The sequence below is a fragment of the Belonocnema kinseyi genome, chromosome 5 (assembly GCF_010883055.1).
Source record: "Belonocnema kinseyi isolate 2016_QV_RU_SX_M_011 chromosome 5, B_treatae_v1, whole genome shotgun sequence".
Lineage (NCBI taxonomy): Eukaryota > Metazoa > Arthropoda > Insecta > Hymenoptera > Cynipidae > Belonocnema > Belonocnema kinseyi.
This window is the reverse complement of record NC_046661.1, coordinates 67,881,424-67,891,106: the sequence shown is the minus strand read 5'-3', so window position 1 is coordinate 67,891,106 and position 9,683 is coordinate 67,881,424.

Genomic DNA, 9,683 nt, shown 5'->3' with positions numbered 1-9,683 from the left:
TGAAAGAGGGAGCTCTTCTTAATATTTTGACACCAAAATCATGTCGATACACCATACCGACTGCGAGTAAAGCCACCCACGCTTTAACTTGACAGACTGTACCACCAAAATTCTACACAAGGAGAGGTAATCTCGCCTAAAAATAATTATCTTTAGCAATGTCTGCATTGTGGGCAGATATTTCTTGGCTGTTGATGCCGTTTTTGTTTTGTTTTCTCTTTATCGGGAGCATCAGGAAGCCCACTCCGCATCCGTAATACGGATAAGGGGCTCTTTGTCCTCCACCTCAGCACCAGAATACAGCCGACCCTGGCATCGAGGCAACAACTCTCGCTTCTCACTCCCTCTCAAAGGAAGCAGTTCGGAATCTCTCCCTCCCTCAACAGCGGCTGATAAAGGACTAACGAAGGAAGGACGGGACGATTGGAGAGACAAATAGAAAGCGGATCTCGTCGGCTGACTTTCTCTCGATCGTGCGAATTACGAAAATTAAGTTGTGCGCATCAGGCTTTTCCAAGCACCCTTTCTCCGGATATTTAATAGTAGTATTAATTGGTCACTCGAGAGCCTAGTGTGTCTAGTCCCCCGAGTCCATCTGTCTGGTCTCGCCAGATAGCCCATCGCGTGTGCCGCTTTTGCAGTTATCGCGAGGTGTAGAGATTCTCTGCAGATCATGAAGCCCATCGCTGCTGTAGGTGTAGTACTCATTTCTCCCGTCAGACTCCTAAACGCTAGGGTTTGCAATCGTCGCAGCCTGTCCTGCATCGTTTTTAAATTCTGTCTGTGGCCACCAGACCACAGCCGCATGAAGGACCTACACATCCAGAAAGTCATGACGAATTTCTTGCATTGGGTCTTCAGGTGCTTTGCCCAGTTCAGTTTGCTATCTAGGACTACTCCTAGATATTTAACCGAGTCTGAAAACGTCAGGGTACCGCCACAAAAAACAGGAGCGTCAACTTTCGAGATCTTATAATTCTTTGTGAAAATGACCATACTGGTCTTTTTCGGATTTACCGAGAGCTCTGAGCTATCGCACCAGAGCTCTACGTTGCGCTGCGCCGACCTTGTAACGTCCATCAGCGTTTCCAGATGATCCCCCTTAACTAAGATTACAAAGTCATCCGCATATCCATTAGTATAATACCCCTCTTTATTAAGCCCACGAGGGAGCCCATCCACTACCATGCACCACAGGAGGGGCGACAGGACACCCCCTTGCGGACACACTTCAAAGCCTCTCGACAAATGACTTCTGGAGGGGTATTACTGAAGGCACCCTCTCTATCCAAGAACGTTCTCACAGCATACCACTTTTGTTCGAAATTTGCTACAATGCTGCTCCAATTTTTCCACAACAGCATGGAGTACCGTCTATACCGAGCAGCCTGCCTGAAAAGCATGATGCCCTCTGTGCAGCGGTAAGGCCAAAAGTACATCATCCTTGATATATCTCTCAACCAGATTCTCTAGCTTGCCCTAAATAACTTCGTCAGAGCTTTTCTATGACCTATGAGGCGAAGCACCATTCGGCCCTTCTCAACTCTTGGCCCCAGTCTTCCTCCTCTAGGTCGGTTTGAAATCGCAGAAAACCCGGAAAGTGAACTTCCATCAGGCGGTTCAGTGTTGCTTCTTGGTCTTCGGCAAACTCGCCATTTTCGAGCCTTATAAGCCCGAGGTGAGCTTCCGGGGTTTTCGCTATGATTTTATGGAGCCTTGCTGTTTCCGGAATATCTTTCGATTTCTCACAAAAGCCCCTCCAGTCTTCCTGCTTATACCTCCTTATATTTCTATTGTATTCATCTTGAGTCGTCTTAGAGATGTCCCGGTCTAAAGGAAACTTAGTTCTATTTGCCCTGTTACACAAAGCTCGTGTCTTTTTACGGGGTTGCTTCAGGTGTGTGTTTCACCATTTTGGTCCTAGGTTTAGCTAGAACAAGAAATATTTGTGGTCTGAGTGAGCCTCCTCATCAGAGACTCTCCAGTCCACTACCCTACTCCTCAGCTGCTCCGAGCATGGAGTCAGATCGAGAACCTCACTCCTGTTTTTAATCTGGAATGTGGGAGTATCACCTCGATTCAGAATTTCTATTTCAGTGCCCGCTAGGTATTCGATTAAGTCTCTTCCTCTGTCATTGATATTTGTGCTCCCCCACACCGTATGGTAAGAGTTTGCATTACATACCCCTGAAGATCCTCTAAGGGGGGCCGGCCAGGGAGTTCAAGGACTTGTTGACCCTGCTGCCATGCAGCCGGCGATCACATCTTGGCTTCGGTAGCATGAGAACTCGCGCTCTCGATATTCCAGAGGGTTTTGCCAGTACCCCCTGGAAGCACCGCTCCTTGGTTTAGATTCCACAGATTGAAGTCCGTCAGATCCCCAGAGCAGCTGTCCTCACGACGCGGCTTCTCTGGTTCACCTATTCCGTACTATAGTCTAGTGAGACCCGTAAGCCCTTCCACCAACTACAAGATCTCGCGATCCCTAGGGAGAGATGTACATGGGATAATAAAATAACCCTTGAAGTAAATTCAAAGATAAATAATAGTAAACGTATCTTCTACTTATTTTGAAGTCATTTCCTACCCTGAATTTTTAATCAGAACATCTTTTGTATTTTTGTTCATAAGGACTGCTTTTTTCTTGTTTTCAATGTTTAATCATTATTAAACATTGATAACAGGAATTCAATTATTCAATTATAATATTTAAATATTCAATTAAAATTGAATAAAAAGTATCTAGTAATTTTATTTACTAAAAAATGGTGATTTTCATACTTGGATGTTTAAGGTATGAAAACACCCCCAAAACATGTTGTTTTCGTCGAAAGATTGTCGAATTTTCGCTCTGCAGGTTCAAAACTACAACAAATATATATTTAGATTTTTTTCAAAAATGCAATTCACTGTAGATTTGGTGCGGTGTCTTTTCGAATTTAGTAGCAGATTGGGGTAATAAGAAAGTATAATTAATTTGGAAACCATCGACATTTTTTGCGGATTTCAGTCAATTATTTTTTAAGAGATCATTTCTAACGAATTCACCCATGTTTTCGTAAGAATTTTGTTACCACGTTTGTAAATACAGAGTAAAAGAAGGATCAATTGTGTTGCAGAGCATTTTGCTGAAGCGATCATTTGATTCTCGAAATCATATTGATTAGTCCATTCGGATCAATTTGATCTTTTTTGGTTCATTTGTCAGACTGAACAAAATGAACGCCAATTCTTAGCGCCGGTTTCAAAACGACATAACCTAACAATTGTATCTAATCGCACGAAAGTGACAACTACACTTAACAGGTGATATTTTCTAATATCAGATTTCGTTATTTTTTTAACTTTTCAAATACACTGCACGATCAGAAATCATGAAACGCTTGCATGTGAACTCAAGTACTCTAAGAACGTCAGCCATATTGATTTAACTTCATACATGATACCGAATCAGGTCATTGTGATCTCAAAACTCGATCATTTGCTCCGACCGATGAAAATGCTCTTGAATTCTGTATCATTTTTGTTGAATATCAAAATGATATTGAGTTCAGTATCGTTTTGAACACTTCTTTTTACTGTGTACGAAAAGAATTTGTTGGGGCAATTGACAATTTACCAGTGGCAAAAATGCACTAGGAAAAAATCGCCTAGGCCCAAGAATCGAAACCTGAAATATAGCAGATTTTATCAATTTAGATTTTGGTATTATCGATAATGTATTTACCACATGCTACGTACTCGGTCTTTGCACTTCCTCCAAATTGATGCATAGACCTTTTAAAAATGAAGATCAAATTATCGGCAACTGTAAGGTGATCGTGAATTCTCTTTTGTGAACGCGCCTTCAGCATTAGCGAACACTTTCACTTCACGCACCTCGTACTTTGCACTCAATTAGAATTTGTACTAAACGTGAATTTTTCCATATTATGTTCAATTCGGTTGAATTAAATGTATATTATACTACTTTCTGTACGTCAGTCCGGGACTACTTATTGAGATATTGTAATATAAAGTACAAATGTTATTTTTCATGTTAACTTTAATAATTGTTCCGTATTTGGAATCAATCTTCACTCGCAGCTAGTTTGAAAATTGTATCAGTTTAATAAAGGCATATTATTATATTACAGAAACAAATATTTAGATCAATTTTAGTTGAACAATTTTCCTATTAAACATTTTATGGCACCCTGTGCTGCTTTTCCAAAAATGTAATTTGTTTATTTGTAATCTTATCTTTAATGATTAAAACCAAAACCTACGCATCCTATCAATACATAATTAATAAAAATTTTGTATATATTTTTTGGGTTAACAATTTTTTTCTATTTTTTGTTCGTATCATTTTTCATCTTAACATTTTTTCATATCGTGTAAATAAATTATTTAATTGGCATAAAGAATGTAAATGAAAATTTTGCGATATTACAAGAATTTTTTTCTGAATATTATTCTTACATAGTACGCGCATATTGTGCAAAGAATCGTGAAAGCACTTTTTTATACTTAAACGTTTTTAGTATAAAAAAATTGTTACTTAAAAAAAAATTGTACACCAAGTATACGCCAAGTTTGAGCACGCCTAGGGCGCGCGGGTACGCTCTCTCGCTTCGCGCTCGTTTTCGTGTGTTTAATGCGTACGCTTTAACTACGTTTTTTCAAATATCATAAATATTATAACTGAAATCGAAAACTGTGGTTTAAAGTTCTGAGGAACTACAGCCATAAATTCTAACTGAAAATTTTTTCAATTTGTTTTTAAAGAATTTTCTCAAAGCACCTACGGCCTTGACGATTAGATTCTCATTACGAAACTCGCGCTTCGTGCTCGATACTTTATGCCCATTTAAAAAAATGTGTTAAGCTAATTTGTTGGAAATATCTGCTTAACGAACTCAACCTTAATTTTGGGAATCTTAAGAAGTGTATCAAAGGCTGACTCGATTGGACAAATCGTTCAAAAGTTAGCGTACCTACAACATTCAGGTAACCATACATACAAACAGACAGGGGCGGAGCGAGGGGGAGGAATAGAGGGGGTGTAACCCCCCCCCCAACTTTTGAAAGTAGGCAATTCTAGGATATTTCATTAATTTCATTAGATCTCATCTATATCCCTATATAGATGGATGAAAAAATCGATTTTATTTAATTGTGCGAATCGCAAGTATAACATTTCAAGAGTACTCTGTTAAAATTTTAGACCGAAATTTGTAGTAGGTTTAGCTGCTATGGCTTTTTTCGCGAACGTCCTTCAGTGCGCGGAGCAGATAGGTGGGTGCGCGCTCTGGCTTTAAAGGCGTTTATCTCGAAATCATATTTTTCCGATTTTCCGAGTTAATGGGTACGCGAACTCAGCGAATTTTCAACTTATCGAAGAAAAAAACGCCACTTTAAAGATAATTTAATTGTCTAGTCGATATATATCTTTGTTTTTTTTCAAAATTATTATTTAACCACTTATCTGGATAAACAATGAAAATAAAAAGTTTCAAAAATTTTGTTTTTCTGTCATTTTGTGAAATATTTTTTCCATGCTTTAGAAATAGGTATATGGACGAGGTATACATCTTATAATAACAAAAAAAGAGGATTGAAATGTTCCAGAGAGGCACATGACCGACGCCATTGCCCATAAAACTAGAGGGGGGAAAAAGTTGTCAACTTTCACGCGTTATGGCGGATTTGCTTATTAACATTTTGCATCAAAAAATTTTTTTATTGTCATGAAACGGCAATAAATATCAGTCCAAATTTGAGATCAAAATATCGCGTAGTTTTGTCACAAAAAATTCTCAATGTCTTCTTCCATTTTTCGTGATCTATATAGGGCTACCCCGTTAATAAACTCAAGCAAGATACAAGGAATTTCGGTAATTTTAGATAAAATCGTCAATTTTTAAACATTTGTAGGCAACAAATGTTAAAGCATGAGAAGTGAATTTGGATTTTCTTACCAATATATTTCCGTGTTCCAAAAATTCGGTATGTTATTGTAAATGTCCCTCTCGGTATTTTTTAAGACTCATTTAATTACCAAATTCTTGCTTCATTTTTTTCTTGAAAATAAGCCATAGATGTCGAACTATCGGCAGTTAATTATTAATGGAGGGGTTTAGCGTTCGTTATGGCACTTTCATACCTTTTTGCACGAAGGCGAAAAATGTAATAAATGGTAAAAAATCAATCCTTCTTATCAAAAATTTTCCACTTCAAACACTTTCGATTTTTAATTTTTCATGACTTCAAGTCTGCATTTTGAAATTCTTTAAATTAACAATATCAGCTTAAAGTCAATGGTATCATAATTGAAAAAGATAACAATTCAAATCATTATTTTAAAAGCTGTTGAAATCGAACTTGGACAGATTTTTCTTATGAAAATTTGTCAATTTCCCGGTCAAAAAATAAATTCTGCAAGATAGACTGCTTTGAGGCACCGGACTTCATTTCGTCTAAAAACTGATATGTCTCTTTGAAAGATAAACGCTTCCTCTTGATTTCTTTCGATATTTTTGTAATGCATGGTTATACCTGGTTACGCAATACATGACCTTAAACACTGATTGACTGAAAACGAATGAAAGCGATTGTCCTGCGAAATTTTCACTACTGAATAAAGAGGATTGAAGCAGACAATAGAATTAACCGCCGAAGATACTATCCGCTTTTATTTATACACTCCTGTATTGTTGTGGAGTTGCTCCACTGACCAGCAGCGTCACTCTCTCGCCTCCTTGGACCACATTGTCCTCTATAACGGGAACTTTTCTTACGAGACTCCAGTGTATAATTCTATGGCTCGGTCCCCACCTAGAAAAGTATGCACCTCCGCTTCTGTGAATAATATTTTTATTTTTCGAATGAAAACAGTGAAATTGAACCACAAAATATGAATTCTGAAGCAAAATAGTTGATCAATTCTGACCTGCAGCACATTCATTTCGATGCAAGCAGTTGTATTTGAAACAAATAAAGATTCAACAAAAAAGATAGAAAAATTATGAATGTCCATGATCAGCCGGTAAAAAATCTTTGAAGCTTTATTACTCGGCAAGAAAAAATCGCTGAAAGTTGAGCTAAAGACAGAAACATTTTTCAGCGTTATACTTGTAAAGCGATGTCAGTTTGATTTTCTTAAAAAATTTTTGGTCTTCTCAATAACCGAAAATGTGTGACAAAACAGGAGAAATTACCCTCAACTTTTACTACGTAGACTTCTTAATTCTTTCGCACGTTTAACAAATTTTACCAAAAATTTTAAAAAATTCAAGTTTGAAAAATCATGAAATATGACTAAGAGTAGATCTTTTTTAACATATTTGATAATTTCTTGAACAATTTTTTGTTCCCAAAATCATTTTCAATTATTCCAACAATCATCATTTGTCTGAAGAATTTCGTTCTTCATTCGAATTGTTAAAAGTTTTTATCTATCGTGATAAATTATACAAATTTGGTGAATAATGAGAGTAGAAGTTGTTGCTTAACATATTTGGTCACATATAAACAATTTTTTCTTCCTGAAATCATGAAAATATATTATTATATTATATATTATTATATATACGAGTTTTTCAGTATTGAAACTCATTAACGCTTTTGATTCAGTCCATTAATAATTTTAATTGGCCGTTCAAGTTTTAAGATGAAACCGGTGAATCCAGAAGCTTCTTTTAAGCTGGAGTTCAGTCTAAAATATCTATCCACAAACGAGATACTTATTTTTTTTTGCAATAAATCGCCGCAGTCGGCAAATTCCACTTATTTAGTCGGCATTTATGACAATACTCACCCCCCGGCATCCTATACGCTCGCTGCGCCTCTGCAGACAGACATACACACAGGCATGCAGACCGACAACGATACAATTTTATGATTTTCGGATTCTGTGCGTGTAAAAACTTAAAGATCTGTTAAAAACCAGAGATCAAAAATTTGGACGATTACATTACACTCTCATGAATGCGAATGTAAGAATATTGGATTGAAATACGCAAGAAAATGAGAAGAATTTTTGACCTCTAGATATTTAAAAAAAAATTTAACTCACGAAAATGTAAAAACTCTCAGTTTCAATTTAGATTTACAAATGAGAAATCCAGTAGATGCCATTTTCGCAGACTTATCAAAGGCCTTAGAAAAAAAAGACTAGAAAAATACGGAAAGAAAACTAGCTGTGACATAATTACCGACAAACATTGCAATACTATTGTCTAACTATCTAGAGAACAAAGAACAGAGATCAACCTGGTGGAACTGCATCAGTTTTTTACACGCCTTCCGCTAGAGTACCTCAAGGGTCAATTCCAGGGTCTCCAATTTTCATTTTATTCATTAACGATGTAGCTAAAAGCATTAAATTATTCATTCTGACCTTCGCTTACAACATTAATATTTTCAGGATAGCAGTCAAGTTAACTCCTTTAACAAATTTTTTTTTTGCAAAAATCATTCAAAAAACAACCATACATTTTTCTTGAATTTTTTCAGAATTTTTATTTAACGGGATCAAGGCTTGGTCCATAAACGGTTAAGCGATGCTAACATTCTTCAGAACGATTTAGAAATCATAACCAAATGGTGCTAAGAAAACCAATAACCCATCATCGCCAAGAAGTTCAACGTAGTGTCTTTACAAAGGCTGGAGTCACTCATACGTTTTGAGTATGAAATTTTGGAAAGAGCGTAAATAAAGTTTGCAAGCCAAGCATCGTCTTTGATGATTGTTTATCTTTTGTTGATTATACTCGTTTCATTCCTGCCGCAGCAGCCAAAGGAATTTAAAAAAACTCTAGTAGTCTAACAACCCTTTTTAATATTTTCGAAAGACGCGACTTTAATACGCTGCGTATATTTGGAACCCGATGTTTCAAAAGTATGGTGATGAATTGAAGAGAATCCAAAAAAGATTTTAATAATATCTTATTTCTCAAACTGAAAGCATATTTCCAACGCAAAGCTCAGACTATCAAGGAATGTGCAAAAAACGTAATTGCGTCACATTGGCCAAACGTCAAGTAAGAGCCTATTGTTGCTTCTTATTTAAACTTATCAGAAATCGAATAGACTTGCCATTCTTATTGGGCTATCTGCAATTCGAAGTGCCTAGACAATAAGGCAGAGGAGTTGTACCATTCTACATACCGCTACCAAATCTTTCCATAGGTTTCAAGTCACAAAACCGGTATTTTTTCAAGAAAAAAACACATTTATTTCAAGAGAATGATAACAAATATTTTATTCAAAGTATGCGCCCTCGCTGGCTACACATTTTGTCCACCTCTCAGGAAATTTATGGATACCTTTCCAAAAAAAGTCTTCGTTTTTTGAAGCAAACCAGTCATCGAGCCATTTTCCAACATTTTCGTAAGAAGTGAAGCGCTGTTCGCTGAGTGCGTGCCCCATCGATGCAAATAAGTGGTAGTCGGATGAAGTCAAGTCTGGTGAGTAAGCGGGGTGGGCTAGCGGTTGCCAGCTGTACGACTTAACCAATTCTCGAGTCAGTTTTGTCCGGTGTGATGGTGCATTGTCATCGAGAAAAATCACTTTTTCATGCCTAGTTTCATATTCTTGTATGGAAATGGTTGCCTGGGACACATTTAGTTGTTCTGCGAGCTGTTTTTGCGTCTGACCATCGTCTTCATCCAGCAAAGCCTGCAATTCGACGTCCTCAA